Consider the following 16766-nt stretch of genomic DNA (forward strand, 5'->3'; position numbering starts at 1 on the left):
GGGATCATAGCAATAGATACAGGGACCCTCCGCCTGGGACCTCACTTGGTGGTGGGGGGAGACCGCCCTTCCCTCCAAACACAGTGCAGCAAGGGGGAAATATGCCTACAGAGCAGAGCCCTGGCAGTGATGGAAAAGTGCTTAAGAGGAAAACAAGGGGATTCTGGTTAAAGCGACCAATAGTTGCTAGCTAGCCACCATTCTTGCTAGAAACAGGACAGGGTGATCTGATGTAGAAGTAGGGGTTTCAGCTCAAAGCTAACCTAGTATGGTTCTTGCTAAAACTATATTTTACAAGGACATGCACAGGTGTATTTGGGAAAAGTTCAGGAGCTTAAGATATGACAAACCAAAAAAACTTTGTCATGGAGGAGGGCAAGGTTTGGTGCGTGGTAGAGTTTGAGAAGGTGTTAAGGGTAGCAGCATAGGTAGAACACCACTAACAGTGCGGCACAGGGTCCCCCCTCCTGCTGAGTACAACGCAGATGTTGGTAACACATGCAAAGTAGTGGAACAGTGTCACATACAGTGCCACTTAACAAAAAACATGTACGGGTATTTGCTAACATTATAACATTTTTTTTTTCTTTAAGGACTCTGTATACCCCATCTGGGCTTGAACTTGGGACCAGGAGACCCAGTAGCTCCACCTACAGAGCCAGCCAGCCACCCTGCTGACACGTGTTAAGGTAATAAGTAAGGTGGGGGTGCCAGGGTGGCTCAGTCGGTTAAGGGTGCAACTTCAGCTCTGGTCACGTCTTGGGGTTCATAAGTTTGAGCCCCACATCAGGCTCTCTGCTGTCAGCACGGAGCCTGCTTCAGATCCTCTGTTCCCATCTCTCTCTCTACCCTTCTCCAATACGTGCACTCTCTCTCTTTCTCTCAGTAATAAATATTCAATAAAAATTTTTTAAAGATAATAAGTTGTTATTCAGGACTTCAGCAATAGGTATAGCGACCTCTTCCTTTGGGATTTGAGATTAGGAGAGAGTCTGGCTCAGCTCCAAATACAGACTGCACAAGTGCTGAATACAGAACTTGAACAAATGGGTTTCATTTAAGCCACTGGGTTTGCGGCAATTTGTCACACAGCTATATAAAGCTATTACAGTAATCTATGTGAAATCAAGTATATTTACTGCCTAAGAAATACACAAATGTATTGTTCTTATACATTTTTGAAAAACCTTATTTATGAGCCTACATCAAATTCTAAAATATGTGCATATCAAAGGAAGCAATCAACAGAGCAAAAAGCAACTTACTAGAATGGGAGATAATAATCGCAAATCATATAGCTGATAAGGGCTTTTTCTCTACCCGGCATATGTCAGGAGCTTTTACGAGTAAAAAAACCAAGCAAATAATGTGACTAAATCTTAACATTTGCAACGATGTGGATGGAGCTAGAGAGCATTATGCTAAGCAAAATAAGTGAGTCAGAGAAAGACAAATACCATGAATCCACTTACACGTAATATTTAAGAAACAAAACAAAGGGGCAAAAGGAGAAAAAAGAGAGAGGGAGGCAAACCAAGAAACAGACTCTTAACCACAGGGAACAAACTGAGGGTGACCAGAAGGAAGGTGGGTGAGGGGATGAGTTAAATAGGTGATGAGGATTAAGGAGGACACTTGTGATGAGCATCGGGTGATATATGGAGGTGTTGAATCACTATATTGTACATCTGAAACTAATACTACACTGTATGTTAACTAACTGGGATTTAAATTTAAAAAAATTTTTAAACAAATAATGTCATTAAAATATGGGCAGAAGATTGGATAAACATTTCTCCAAAGAGGGTATAGATATGGCCAACAATTATATGAAAAGATGGTCAACTTGGGGCGCTTGGCTGGCTCAGTCGGCAGAGCTGTGACTCTTGATCTCAGGGTCATGATTTAAGCCCCAGGTTGGTCAAGGAGCCTTCTTAAAAGAAAGAAATAATGTTTTTTTAATTAAAAAAAAAAAAAAAAGATGGTCAGCGTCACTAATCATCAGGGAAATGCATATCAAAAGCACAATGAGGGGCAGCTGGATGGCTCAGTTAAGCATCCAACCATACCAAGAGGTACACCAACCCAAATGTCCATCGCTAAATGAGTGGGCAGAGAAAATGGGGTATGTACATATAATGGAATATTATGTAGCCTTAAGGGAAAAAAATCTTGTCACACGTGACTGCATGAATGGACATCAAGAAGACTATACTAAGAGAAATAAGCCAGTCACAAAAATGACAAATGTATTCTCTCACTGCTATGAAGTATGTAAAGTAGTGAAAATCATAGAAACAAAAGTAGAAGGGACTTTGCCAAGGAAGGGGGAAGTAGTGTTTGTTGGTTATAAAGTTTCAGAACTACAGGATGAATAATTTTACGGAGCTGCTGAATAACAATGAGAATATACTTAACACTAATTCACCAAATGCTTAAAAATGTTTAAGATGGTATATTTAGTGTTACATACATATTTTTACACAATGAAGAATTTTTTTTTTTTTTAAAGAAAAGCATGGGGGCAGCTGGGTGACTCAGTCAGTTAAGCGTCAGACTTTGGCTCCATGGGTTCTTAAGTTCGGGACCAGCAATTGGGCTCTGTGCTGACAGCCTGGAGCCCACTTTGGAACTTCTGTCTCCCTCTCTTTGCTTCTTCCCACACCCCTCAAAAATAAACATTGGGGCACCTGGGTGGTCATGATCTCATAGTTTGCGAGTTCTAGCCCCTTCCCCTTCCAGGCTCCACTCTCTCTCTCTCTCCTCTCTCTTTGCCCCTTGTGGGATTCTTTCTCCTTCTCTCTCTCTGCCCCTCTGCCCCTCGCTCACTGGCACACTCTCTCTCTCAAAAATAAAGAAAAACAAAGAAACAAACATTTAAAAAATTAAAAATAAATAAAAAAGCGTAAAGGACAAGGAATGCTGGGATTCACTAATTCTGCAGCCTCTGCATCGTGGGCTCAGTGCCATGGAGAAGGAAGTAGCCACCATGGCAGGAGTCCTAAGGTTCAGGTTTTACTAAAAGACCCTCAGACTCTGTGGGACCAGATTTTACACAGCAGGGGAACCATGCTTAGACTACTGTACTCCAAAACTTTTCAAACTCTCCAATCGTAAGTTCATATTTCCTGCCTACCCTCCTTCAATCATTCCCTCCCAAAAAAACCTCCGTCAAGGTTCCCACCAGCAATTAATTCCCTTCTCTCTGTCTGCCTGCTGATCTTATGGACTACTTCCCTAGTCGCTCTGCATGGTCCGCAATGCTTCCGGTCCGGTCCATGATTATAATAAAAATATTCTTCCTTCATGACCATCATTTTCATGTCTGTGTCTCTTGCTGCTTCTGCTCCAAACAAGTCCAGGGTACATTATTAGAACAATTGGTACAGTCAGCAGGTGGTTTCCCCAGAAGGAGATGATAAGCCCTTGGACTGCTTGGACTTACCAACTGGACCCAACAGCTGCGGCCACTGCCTAAGGGGCACCACTGGCTGTTGGCACGCCTGCTGCTTGATGGCTATTCTGCATTTGTTGTTTTCGTTGGGTATTGCCAAAAAATTACAAGCAGGAGAAAAATTGGAAAATTCGCCAACACGTGGAAAATAAACCACAACTCCGGAACAACCAATGGGGCAAAGAGGAAATCAAAAGGGAAATCACAAAGTATCTTGAGACAAATGAAAATCGAAATGCAACATAACAAAGCTTAGGAGATACAGCAAAAGCCGTTCTAAGAGGGGCATTTCCAACACTAAATGCCTATGTTAGGAAAAAAATAGATCTCAAATAAGCACCCTAACTTTAGCCCAGGGAACAACAGAGAGAGGAACACACTAAGCCCAAAGTTAGCAGAGGAAGGAAACAATACAGGTTTTAACAGTAGATACTAGAGACTAGAAAGTAGAGAATAGAAAGACAACAGAAAAAGAAATCAACAAAATTAGAGTTGATGTTTTGAAAAGAGAATTGGGAAAACTTTAGCTAAATTGACGAAGAAAAAAAGAGACAGGACTCAAAATCAGAAATGAAAAAGGAGACAGTGTAAGTGCAATGAGCGAAATACAGAGGATTATGAGACTATTAAAACAATTATATGCCAACAGATCGGATACCTAAGAGAAATGGATAAATTGTAAGTTTCTACCCTTGGCTTACCTCTTTCGCTCATTCTGTCCCAAGATAAACTTCGGGACCGGCTCCCAGCTACAGATCTCCTTCCTCTCTCTCTCTCTCTGCCTGCAGGACGTTTCTTTGGTCGCCCTACATGAACGGCCACTGCCTCCTGTTTCTAGGGGACCATGATTATAATAGAAAACTTCTTCCTTCAGTCATGATCATTTTGGTGTCGTGTGTCTTACTATTTCTCCTCAAAACAAGCCCAGGGCACGTTTTTAGAACAATTGACCCAGCGAGCGGAGGTACTTTACACTAGATGGACATGATACATCCACCCTGGGCTGCGTGGCCTCACCAGCTGGACCCTCGGGCAAGGGCCACCGCCCAAAGGGTCCCGCTCTGATCTTTGGCACCTTTGCCCCTTGATGGCTAGTGCGCTGTGTTGATTTTTGCTGAGAATTGTCATGATTTCCCAGCCTGAAGCTGGGCAGCTACTACGCAGCCCGCAGCCTGGGGTGCCACGCCCGGTCCTGCGCAGGGATCTGCGTGAGATGTCCGGGACGTTGTCACACGCGGCGCAGAGGCTACAGTCTCTAGAATCTGAAACTCAACCTTTTCTCCACATTCTGTGCTCACGGGCGCACTCGAAATACCACTTCCCCCCTTGCCTCCGAGTTGTTCTGAGTCAAACATCAGGCTCTACCCAGAGGTAGGAGAGTGCGCTCCCCACCATTCATTCCTTCCAGCGGCCGGGACCTTTGCTGTGCGCGTGCGCAGGCCTCCTCTTCCGGGGCTCGAGCCTGCTAAGGTCAGGATTTGCGCTCCAGCCCAGCGATATATGGGGTTTATTAGCGGAGAAATAGAGATACTCTCAAACACAAATGGAGAGAATTTGTTGCTAGTAGACCTGCCTGGAAAAATTGGTAAAAGTTTTCTTTAGTGGGGCGCCTGTCTCAGTGCCTAGACAGCGGCACTCTTGATCTCGGCTCGGGAGTTCCAGCATCACCTTGGGTGTAGAGATTATTTAAAAATAAAATCATTTTTTTAAAAAAGTTTTCTTTAGGGAGAGAAAGAAGAACCGATGGAAGGTCAAGATTAGCGTTAAAAGAGGAAGAACATCAAAGTAGTGAAGGTAAAATAAAAACTTTTTATTTTTGTTTTTTTGTAACTTTTTCTTATTTTTAATTGAGGTTACAGATAACAATTTGTCCCAAATATTCATCAACAATGTATTCAGGTATGTATGCTTATATATACACACACACACATATGTTTATTTATGCATATAGAAGTGAAATGAATGACAGCAATGATCCAAGGGACAAGATGGAATTAAGACTATTTTGTTAAACTACTTCTGAAGTTGGAGTTTTTGGAAAGTGGTCTTAGATTTGTTGTAAATGTATAGTACAAAGTCTAGGGCTATCGTTAAAAGCTTAAAAAAAAATCCCAAATGAATGAAAAAAAAAGCATACTGGATACTGAAATTTACTTGAGTTTGCAAGGAAAGCAATAGAGTGTCTGTCCTTGGATGTATCTATGGGAATAGAAATATATGTCTGTACATAATAGATCTTAAATACTTATTGAATGAATAAATAAAAGCCCAGCCTGAGGTATTTAGATAATCACTTGCATGAATGAAGAGTTCATGTGATTGCTTGACATTCTTACTCTAAAATGTTTGATAATTTTAATTCCCCTCCATTCTCTTCCCACCTTGGTCAACCCGTTTCTTTTTTTTTCAACGTTTTTTTTTTTTTTTATTTTTTTTTTTATTTTTGGGACAGAGAGAGACAGAGCATGAACAGGGGAGGGGCAGAGAGAGAGGGAGACACAGAATCGGAAACAGGCTCCAGGCTCCGAGCCATCAGCCCAGAGCCTGACGCGGGGCTCGAACTCACGGACCGCGAGATCGTGACCTGGCTGAAGTCGGACGCTTAACCGACTGCGCCATCCAGGCGCCCCTCAACCCGTTTCTATTGTGCATTCAGGAGTTCCTCTGCTTTCTTGCTTATATCTGAATAATTATATGTAATACAGCATCCCAGAGCCAAAACTTGGTGCTATTAAAGGACTAATCCAGTCAATAAACTTTTCACCAGAAAAAGCTATAATTCATTAATCAAAATTAAAAAAAAAAAAAACCATTAGGGGCACCTAGGTGGCTCAGTTACTTAAGCATCTGTCTTAGGCTCAGGTCATGATCTCATGCTATCAGCGTAGAGCCCACTCTGGGTCCTCTGTCCCCTCTCTCTGGCCCCCCTCAACTCCCCGCACACATGTTCCCTCTCCTCTCTCTCTGTCTCTCTCTCTCAAAAATAAATAAACATTTAAAAACATTAAAAACAAAGTATAGCTGATATGTTAAGTACAGAAGCAGAGAAAACAAAAACATAAAATGCTCAATTAAAACCACAAAAGGTAGGCAGGTCTTTCTGCCCATGGGTCCTGTCCCTTTCTTTAATAAAATGACCTTTTTGCACCAAAACAAACAAACAAACAAACAAAAAACACAAAAAGCAGAAAGAGTGGAAGACAAAAATATGAACAAATAACAAGAATAACAAATAGAAACCAGTAAACCGTAGATATTAATTCACTTCATCAATAATAACTTTGAATATCATTGGTATAAATATACCAATTAAAAGACAGAAATTGTCAGAGGGGCACCTGGATGGCTTAGTCGGTAAGTGTGCAACTCTTGATCTCAGGATCATGAAATCGCATAGGTCTGTAGCCCCACGTTGGGCCTAGAGGTCATTTAAGAAATAAGTAAAGATTTTGTTTTTAAAGTGAATGAATGGAGAAAAATATACCAGCTAACACCACTCCCCCACCCTGAAAAAAAAGAAAAACAAGGACAGCTATATTTATTTCAGACAGGGTAGACTTCAAAGCAAGAAAATGTATCAGGGATAAAGAAGAACATTAGGGATTAGTTCTTCAAGAAGACATAACAAGTATGGACCTAACAAGAGAACATCAAACTAGCTAAGGCAAAAACTAACAGGATTGCAAAGAAAAAAATCAATGAATCCACTATCGTAGTTGGAAACTTCAACACCCTCCCATCAGAAATGGATAGATCCAGCAGGCAGAACATCAGTAGGGACATAGTTGAACTCAACAACATCATCAATCGACTGAATATAATCAACATCTGCAGACTACTGTATCCAACAACAGCAATGTGTACATTGTCCTCAAGCTCACATGAAACACTGACCAAGATAGACCACATTCTGGGCTATAAAACATACCTTAAACACTGAAAAAAAATAGAAATCAGGCCCTTTGCAACTACGTGGCTGGAACTGGGGGGGTATTATGCTAAGCGAAATAAGTCAGAGAAAGACAAAAATCATATGACTTTGCTCATATGAGGACTTGAAGAGACAAAACAGATGAACAGAAGGGAAGGGAAACAAAAATAATAGAAAAACAGGGAGGGGGACAAAACAGAAGACACTCATAAATATGGAGAACAAACTGAGGGTTGCTGGAGGGGTTGTGGGAGGGAGGATAGGCTAACTGGGTAAGGGGCATTAAGGAATCTATTCCTGAAATCATTGTTGCCCTATATGCTTACTTGTATGTAAATTTAAAAAATAAAATAAAAAAGAAATTATGCATTGTCTGCTCTCAGACCACAATGGGATTAAAGTGCAAATCAATTACAAAGATACCTGGAAAATTACAACGTGTAGGGAGATTAAAAAATACACTTCTAGCCTCTCTGCACTACCCAGAGTAGGTTTCCATTATAACATAAAGGGAAGCGTTCACGATGTCTGGAGCCCCTGATACCCCGCAGATGGAAGAGACGGAAGTCCCTCAAATTCTTTGCAGCACAGACCCACTTAAGTGACACCAACCATGACTCCCAAATGGAACAGTACATCTGTAAAAGGAAAAGTGACAGCACCTTCGTCATAAGTCTGAAGAGAACCTGAGAGAAGCTTCTGCTGGCAGCTTGTGCCATTGAAAACCCGGCTGATGTCAGAGTCATCTTGTCCAAGAATACTGGCCAGTGGGCTCTGCCCCAGTTGCTGCTGCCCTGGAGACACCCCTTTGCTGGTGCTTCACTCCTGGAACCTTCACTAACCACATCCAGACAGCCTTCTAGGAGCCATGACTTCTGGAGGTTACTGATTCCAGAACTGACCACCAGCCTTTTGACCGAGGTGTCAAATGTCTACCTGCCTACCACCGCTCTGTGTAACACAGACTCTCCTCTAAGCTAAGTAGTGTTGCCACCCCCTGCAAACAAGAGCCCTCGCTCCATGGGTCTGATGTAGGGGATGCTGACCCAGGAAATTCTATGCATGAGTGGCACCACCTCCCATGAGCACCCACGGGAGGTCATACCTGATCTCTACTTCCACAGAGATCCTAAGGAGATTGGAAAGGAAGAGCAAGCCACTGCTGAAAAGGCTGTGGCCAAGGAGAAATGTCAGGGTGAATAGACTGCTCCAGGTCCCGAATTTACTGGTACCCTACTTAAGGTCATGGATGGATGTGAGGTGCCCTCTGTACTTATTCAGCAGTTCCCTGAATTCAGGAAGGCGGGAGCATACAGCCCGCCGCTGAGGTCTGGTCTGGCTCCCACCGCTCAGGCTCCTGGATGTGTAGGAACAGCCACTGAGTGTGCTTAGCCTGTCCTTCCACAGACGGTTAAACTGAAAATGGAAATAAGGTTGACAGACTATCAACAGTTTCTGAAAGTAAAAGCAAAAACAAAAACCCACACTTTTAAATAACACATGGGCCAAAGAAGAAGTCTCAGGGGGAATTTAAAAATATTTTGGACTAAATGAAAATGAAAACACAACATACCAAAGTTTGTGGGATGCAGTGAGAGCAGATGCATAGATTAGAAAAAGAGAAAGATCTAAAAGCAGTGACCTAAGTTTCCACTTTAGGAAACTAGAAAAAGAAGAGCAACTTAAATCCAACGTAAGCAGAAGAAAAGAAATCATAAGAATTAGAACAGAAATCAATGAACATGGAATCAGGAAATCAGTAGAGTTGGAGTCCAAATCCAGTTGCAAATGACCTTGAAACTGCCTCAGTTAAAGTTGTGCCTCAGTTAAAGATGATTTGAGCCAAACTCAGGGCTAGTGGTTTTTACCAATTTTGAAGGCTGGGTGCTTAACCTGTACAGCAGAACCCGCCGTTTGAGCCTCATCAGTGCATTTGTGCTCTGATTCGTACATGCCCATTCACATCTAGAAAACCATGGGACACTTCTTGCCAGAAAATATATGCAGAAGGCAATGAAGAGACTTCTGGGAGAACATTGAGCCTAACAAGGAAGGGAGCAGAGATGACGGGGTTTGTCGAATTACCCGGACTTAGTCCTTCACTGAGGAAGGAGCCTGAGGAAGCTGACAGTACTAGGAGACAGAGCTTTTATATGTGCTAGAAGATTCGGGCACAGGAGTAACCCTGCTTTCCTACCGTACCCCTAATAACAGACATAAGGAGACAGCATTCTGTCCACCTGCCACCTCACACGAGACCATACTCTGATCCTTGGAGAGTGCCTGTTTGTGGGTGACATGAAGGTTCACATGCCGGTGCAGAACATCAGTAGTGCCTGGAGGAGAGCCTGTGCCTGGGGGATGGGGGCAGAGGAGAAAGTAGTTGCTGGAGGAAGGTCAGCAGTTCGGCCAAGGTGGTGGTTTTCAGAGTAGGAGAGGGAGAATATGTTTGAATTCATCAGTGTGGTTGTCAAACCGATGTTGACGCCCTTGGCCACTCCATGAAGCAGAGCCGGGCTTCTGCTCCATTGGGAATGGAAGCCAGTAAAGCCCACAGGACCTACATACGTTACCTCACTTAGTACTCACAACAACCCCACCTCCACTTTTTAGATGCATAAAAAGAAATGAGGCTCAAAGAGGATCAAGAACTTGCCAGATTCACATCAAAATTAAAAAACTAAATGACTAAGTAACATCAGCAACATGGAGGAGTAAGAAGTCCTGGACCCTCCTCCCCTCCAAAACACACTGATTCGTCAATAGTTCCCTTTGTGAGAAATCAGAAACTAGTTGAAAGTCTCCTATTGCTTGAGAGAATAAAGCCACACTCATCAAGCTGTTTAAGAGATTCAGGACATCCTCGTGCCAGAGACCCTGTCCCCTGTGCAGCACCATACATATATATAATCAGAAAGAAACTCCCAGCTCTCAAGTTTTCCAACGGTGTTCCCCAAAGACTAGCTTCTATCTGCCAATCTTGAAGCTCTGACCAGTCCAGCACAGTCTGGCATCCCAGGGGAGAATAGAGATGGCTGCTTGGACTGGAAAACATCATAACTCCTATCTCAGTCCAATCACCCTGCTATAACAGAATGCCATAGATTGGGTGGCTTATAAATGACAGGAATTTATTTCTCACAGTTGTGGCAGCTGGGAAGTCCAGATCAAGGTGCTGGCCAATTAGATGTCTGATGAGAGCTGATTTCCTGCTTCCTGGACCGTTATCTTTTCTCTGTGTTCTTTTGTGTCAGAAGTGGGGCAGGGGGAGCTCTCTGGGGCAACTTTTTTTTTTTAATGTTTATTTATTTTGAGAGAGCGTGCGTAAGCAGGGGAGGGTAGAGAGAGGGAGAACTCTGTCAGCACAGAGTCCTAGGGCAACTTTTAATAAGGGCACTAACCACATTAATGATGGTTCAGCCCTCATGATCTAATCACCTCCAAAAGGTCCTACCTCCAAATACCATCTGATTGGAGATTAGCTTTCAACATATGAATTTTGGGAGGGCACAAGCATTCAGTCTCTGGACCCCAAAGATCCACATCCTTACCAAATGTCAGCTCAAAGTCTAAGTTCAAAATTTCCTCTAAATACCATATAAATCAGCCTGAGGTGGGGCGCCTGGGTGGCTCAGGTGGTTAAGCTTTCTGACTCTTGATTTTGGCTCAGGTCATGATTTCACAGGTTCATGAGTTCAAGCCCCGCATGGGGCTCAACATGGAGCCTGCCTGGGATTTTTTCTCTCTCTTCCTCTCTCTCTGCTCCTCCCCCCACCAAATACAAAAATAAAACAAACTTTAAAAAACACTCAGCCTGAGGCAAATTCCTCTCCAAATGTGATCCTGTGAAATCAAACATGTTGAGTGTTTCCAAAATACAATGGTGAGACAGACGTAGGGTAGACATTCCCATTCCAAAAGGAAAGAAGGAAGGAGTGACAGTTCCTAAGGAAGTTCAAAATCCAACAGGGCAAACAACATTAAAACTCAAGGTTCATGAATAATCTTTGGCTGCGTGTTCTGCCCTCCAGGCCAACTGGGAAGGTGGTCCCACCTTCTGGATCCACTGAAGTTATAGGCCTGCCTTACTGGGCAGGGGTTGGGTTCCCATGGCTCCAGACAGCCTTGCCCCAAAGCAGAAAGTTTATAGTGATAAGTGCTTATATTTATTTAAAAAGAAAGAAAAAGGAAGAAAGAAAGAAAGAAAGAAAGAAAGAAAGAAAGAAAGCAAGCAAGCAAGCAAGCTCAAATAAAGCAATTTAACATTACACCTTGAAGATTAGGAAAAGAACAGCAAACTAAGCCCAAAATTACCTAAAGGAAGGAAATAATAGAGATTAGACCAGAAGTGACTAAAATAGAGATTAGAAAGACAATAAAAAAAGAGAATAAAACTAAGAGTTGGGGTTTTAAAAAGATAAACAAAATTGACAAACCTTTAACTATACTAACCAAAAAAAAGAGAGGACTCAAAGTTATAAATGAAAGAGACATTGCAGCTGACACCACAGAAATACAAAGGATCATAAGAGGTGACTATGTACAATTGTGTGTCAACAAATTGGATAATCTAGAAGAAATGGATAAAAATACAATCCACTAAGACTGAATCATGATGAAATCAAAATCCTGAACAACTAGTAACAATTAAGGTGATTGAAACAATAATCCACACCCTTCTAACCAAGAAAAACTCAAACCAAATGGCTTAACTGGTGAATTCTACCAAACATCTAAAGAAGAATTGACACCAATCTTTCTTAAACTCCTCCAAAAATTTGAAGAAGAGGAAACACTCCCAAACTCATTTAATGAAGCCAGCATGACCATGAAACCAAAGTCAGTTGTCACTACAAGAAAAGAAAAGCGTAGGACAATATCCCTGATGAGTATAGATGCAAACATTCTCAATGAAATTCTACCAAACCCAATTTAACTGCATACTAAAGGTATCATACACTATGATAAAGTGGGATTTATCTCTGGAATAAAAGGATGTTTCAACACAGGCAAATCAGTCAACATGAGGCACCACTTTAATAGAATGAAAGATGAAAAATCATATTATCTTCTCAACAGAGCAGAAGAAAACATTTCACAAAAATTCAACACCTTTTCATGATAAAAAGCTCTTAAAAATTGGGTATAGAATGATTATATCTCAACATAATAAAGCCCCTGTATGACAAACCCATAGCCAACATCATACTCAACAGTGAAAGATTTTCCTCAAAAATCAGGAACAAGACAAAGGTGTCCACACTCACCACAGCTATTGAACATAGTCCTAGAAGTCCTAGGCAAAGTAATGAGGCAAAGATAGATAGATAGATAGATAGATAGATAGATAGATAGAATCCAAAGCAGAAAGAAAGAAGTAAAATTGTCTGTTTGCAGATGACATGATCTTATATCTAGAAAAGCCTAAAGACTCCACCAAAAAAACTGTCAGAACTAATCGACAAATTTAGTAAAGTTGCATGATACAAAATCAATGTACAAAAATTTGTTGCAAAAATTTTGCATTTCTATACACTAATAATGAAATATCTGAAGGAAAAATAAAGAAATAATCCCATTTACAATAGAATCAAAAAGAATAAAATATTTATGAATAAATTTAACCAAGGAGGTGAAAGATCTGTATAATGAAAACAGTAAGATACTGATAACAGAAATTGAGAAAAAAATGGAAATAAATGGAAAAAACATCCAGTGTTCATGGATAGGAGGAAATAATATTATTAAAGTGTCGATACGACTCCAAATCATCTATAGATTCAATGAAATCTCTATCAAAATTCCAATGTTGTTTTTCACAGAGTAAACAATCCTAAAATTCATATGGAACAAGAAAAGAGCCTGAATAGCCAAGGCAATTTTTAGAATGAAGAACAAAGCTAGAAGCATCACACTTTCTGATTTCATACTGTACTACAAAGCTATGATAATCAAAACTATATGGTACCAGCGTAAAAACATATACATAGACCAATGGAATAAATTCCAGAGCACTGGAATAAATCCAGGCATATATGATCAACTAATATTTGACAGTGGATCCAAGAACTGAATGGGAAAATATAATCTTTTCCATAAATGGTGTTGGGAAAACTGGATATTCACATGCAAAAGAATGAAATTGCACCCCTATCTTACAACATTCACAAAACTTAACTCCAAATGGATTAAAGACTTAAATGTAATACTTGAATACTTGAAGCCATAACACTCCTAGAAGAGAACACAGGAAAAAAGTTCTTTGATATTCGTCTTGAATATGACACCAAAACCTTTTGGATGTGACACCAAAAACACAAGCAACAAAAGCAAAAATAAATGGGACTAGCATCAAACTAAAAAGCTTCTGCAGAGCAAAAGAAACAATCAACAGAATGAAAGGCAACCTACGGAATGGGAGAAAATACTTGCAAACCATCGGTCTGATAAAAGGTTAACATCCAAACTAGAAAAGGAACTCCCACAGCTCAATAGCAAAAGAAACAAATAACCTGATTTTAAAATGGGCAGGGGTGTCTGAGTGGCTCAGTAGGTTAAGCATCTGACTTCAGTTCAGGTCATGATCTCACAGTTTGTGAGTTTGAGCCCCATGTCAGGCTCTGTGCTGAAGGTGGGGAACCTGCTTGGGATTCTGTCTCCTCTCTCTCCCCTTCCCCACTCGCTCTCTCTCTCTCTCTTAAAATAAATAAACTTATTAATTAATTAATTAGTTAATTAATTAAAAACAAAGTACTTGAATAGACATTTCTCCAAAGAAAACATACAAATGGCTGACAAGTATATGAAAAGATGTTCAAAATCACTAATCATCACATATCAAAGCCACAATGAAATAACACCTCATATCTGTCAGGATGGCTATTGTTAACATAATAAAAATTAACAAGTGTTGGCAAGGATTTGAAGGAAGTAGAACCCTTGCACACTGTCAAATGGTGTAGTCATTGTGAAAAACAGTATGGGTGTCCCTCCAAAAATTAAAAATAGAACTACCATGAGATCCAGTAATCTCACTTCTAGGTACATATCCAAGAGTTGAAATCAAGATCTTCTTCTTTTAATAAAAAAATTTTTAATGTTTATTTTTGAGAGAGAGAGGGAGAGACACAGCATAAGCGGGGGAGGGGCAGAGAGAGAGGGAGACACAGAATCCAAAGCAGGCCCCAGGCTCTGAGCTGTCAGCACAGAGCCCATTGCAGGGCTAGAACCCACGAACTGCGAGATCATGACCTGAGCTGAAGTCAGATGCTTAACCAACTGAGCCACCCAGGCACCCCGGAATTGAGATCTTAAAGAGACATGTGCACTCCCATGTTCATTGCAGCTTTATTGACAATAGTAAGACATAGAAACAACTTAAATGTTCATTGACAAATGAATAGATAAAGAAATGTGGTGTGCACATACAAAGAAATACATTTTCAGCATTAAAAAAAGAAGGAGGGGCACCTGGGTGGCTCAGTCGGTTAAGTGCTCAACTCTGGACATCAGCTCAGGTCATGATCTCAGAGGTTCATGGGATCGAGCCCCACACTGACAGTGTAGAGCCTACTTGGGATTCTCTCTCTCCCTCTCTTTCTGCCCCTCCCTCACTTGCCCACTCTCTGTACCTCTCAAAATAAGTTAATTAATTAAAAAAAAAGAAGGAAATCTCATGATATGTAACAACATGGATTAACCTGGAGAACATTATGCCAAGTGAAATAATTCACATATAGAAAGACAAATACTATATGATTCCACTTACGTTAGGTATCTAAAATCATCAAACTTATAGAAGCAGAAGACAGTATGGTGATTGCCAGGGGCTGAGGACAGGCAGGAATGAGAGTTGCTGTTGAATAGAGAAAATTTCGGTTATGCAAGATGAGTAAGTGTTATAGTGCCTATAGTTAACAATACTGTATTGTGCACTTAGAAATGGGGTAAATGTCATGTTAAATGTTTTGATCATACACACACACACACACACACACACACACACACACACACAAAGGCAGCCGAGGAAACTTAGAGGTGATGGGTATGTTTGTTACCTTTGCCATGGTGCATACATGTGTTCAATGTCCAAACTCATGAAATTATATATGTTAAATATGTACAGTTTTTTTGTAAATCAATTACACCTCAATAAAGCTATCTTTAAGAAAATTCAATATACTACTGAGAAAAAGAATATTATACTTTCTGTGTGATTTGTTTCCCATCGAATTAATGAAAGTTTAACAGGAATAATATTATGGACTGGGAAGAGTGATAGAAAGCAAGTATTCTCATGTAATGCTGGTGTCAGTCTAAATTGGAAAAGCCTTCTTGAAGGGGAATTTGATGGTGTATATGAAGCCTTAGGCTGAATACACATTTTGATCAAGAAATTCCACTTCTGAGACATAGGTACAAACATTTACACACATATTCATGAGAAATATATGCTGGTGTGGTTTCTTAAATTTTTTTATTTATTTTTGAGGGAAAGAGCATGAGCGGGGGAGGTGTGGGGAGAGGGGGTGACAGAGGACCCACACTGACAGCAGCAAGCCTGATGTGGGGCTCGAACTCATGAACCTCAAGATCATGACCTGAGCTGATGTCGAATGCTCAATCGACTGAGCTACCCAGGAGCCCCTATGCTGGTGTTTTTTTTTTCTAAAACATTGCAATTAAAGGGGCACCTGGGTGGCTTAGTTGGTTAAGCATCGGCTTTGGCTCAGGTCATGATCTTGCAGTTTGTGGTTCAAGCCCCTTGTCAGACTCTGTGCTGACAGCTCAGAGCCTGGAGCCTGCTTCAGATTCTGTCTCCCTGTCTCTCTACCCCTCCCCCGCTCACACTTTGTCTCTCTCTCTCAAAAATAAATAAACATTCAAAAAACATTAAGGGTACCCGAGTGGCTCAGTTGGCCGAGCGTCCGATTCTTGGTTTCAGCTCAGGTCATGATCTCACAGTTTCATGAGTTCGAGTCCCACATTGGGCTCTGTGCTTACAGTGCAGAGCCTGCTTGGGATCCTCTCTCACCCTCTGTCTCTGCCCCTCCCCTGCTCACACTGTCTCTGTCTTTCTCAAAATAAATAAATAAAAACTTTAAAAAAAAAAAAAAGTAAATAAATTAAAACATTGCAATTTAAAAAAAATTGTAAAATCTCTAAATATTTCAGCAAGAAAATTGACCCCCCCCCCCACCACTGAAACTATGATATATTCATACCATGGGACACTAACACTTGTTTGTTTTTAGGGATCTCTACACCCAATGTGGGGCTTGAACTCGTGACCCTGAGATCAAGAGCGCATGCTTTACTGACTAAGCCAGCCAGGTGCCCCATTTATGTTTTTTTTGTTTGTTTGCTTTTCATCTCAGATAC

This window comes from Panthera onca, chromosome C1 (genome assembly GCF_046562875.1).
Source record: "Panthera onca isolate mPanOnc1 chromosome C1, mPanOnc1 haplotype 2, whole genome shotgun sequence".
Classification (NCBI taxonomy): Eukaryota; Metazoa; Chordata; class Mammalia; order Carnivora; family Felidae; genus Panthera; species Panthera onca.